This window comes from Oncorhynchus nerka, linkage group LG12 (assembly GCF_034236695.1).
Source record: "Oncorhynchus nerka isolate Pitt River linkage group LG12, Oner_Uvic_2.0, whole genome shotgun sequence".
NCBI classification, from domain to species: domain Eukaryota; kingdom Metazoa; phylum Chordata; class Actinopteri; order Salmoniformes; family Salmonidae; genus Oncorhynchus; species Oncorhynchus nerka.
Window position 1 is genome coordinate 65197372 of NC_088407.1, and position 1263 is coordinate 65198634.

A 1263-nucleotide genomic window follows, 5' to 3' on the forward strand; every position below is an offset into this window, starting at 1 on the left:
CAGCCTTACCTTTGCGCTCTGAATGGGTGAATAAAAACCTACAGTAGGGCTTTTACTCCTCCCCTCCCTCTTACATAGCCTCACTCTCTCTTAGCTTCTCTCTGACATCTGCTCAAACAGGTTTTTTACTCCTCTCCCTGGCTATCCCTTTCACCCCTTCCCATCTTGCGCTCTTCCATTCAATTTCTCGTTATTTTCTACTTTCTCTGACATCCTCCTCTAACTATATCTCTGAGGACATTTGACTGGTATGTTCGCAGTACAAAGAGGAGTCATGATTGCTGTGGTAATAGAGGGAGTAGGTAAGAGAGGGGTGTGCTATTGATTCAGTTTGCTTCATTAGCATGTACAGTTGAAGTCAGAAGTTTAAATACACCTTAGCCAAAAACATTTAAACTCAGTTTTTCACAATTCCTGACATTTAATCCTAGTACAAATTCCCTGGCTTAGGTCAGTTAGGATCACCATTTTATTTTAAGAATGTGAAATGTCAGAATAATAGAAGTGAGAATGACTTGTTTAAGCTTTTCTTCCTTTTTTATTTTATTTCTGTAACTGAGTCAGGTTTGTAGGCCTCCTTGCTCGCACACGCTTTTAAGTTCTGCCCACAAATTATCTATAGAATTGAGGTCAGGGCTTTGTGATGGCCACTCCAATACCTTGATTTTGTTGTCCTTAAGCCATTTTGACAAAACTTTGGAAGTATGCTTGGGGTCATTGTCCATTTGGAAGATCCATTTGAGACCAAGCTTTAACTTCCTGACTGATGTCTTGAGATGGTGCTTCAACATAGCCACATCATTTTCCATCCTCATAATGCCATCTATTTTGTGAAGCGCAACAGTACCTCCTGCAGCAAAGCACCCCCACAACATGATGCTGCCATCCCCGTGCATCACGTTTGGGAAGGTGTTCTTCGGCTTGCAAGCCTCCCCCTTTTTCCTCCAAACATAACGATGTGCAGTTGCAAACCGTAGTCTGGCTTTTTTTATGGCGGTTTTGGAGCAGTGGCTTCATCCTTACTGAGCGGCCTTTCAGGTTATGTCGATATAGGACTCGTTTTACTGTGGATATAGATACTTTTGTACCTGTTTCCTCCAGCATCTTCACAAGGTCCTTTGCTGTTGTTCTGGGATTGATTTGCACTTTTCGCACCAAAGTACGTTCATCTCTAGGAGACAGAACGCGTCTCCTTCCTGACCGGTATGACGGCTGCGTGGTCCCACTGTTTATACTTGCGTACTATTGTTGTACAGATGAACG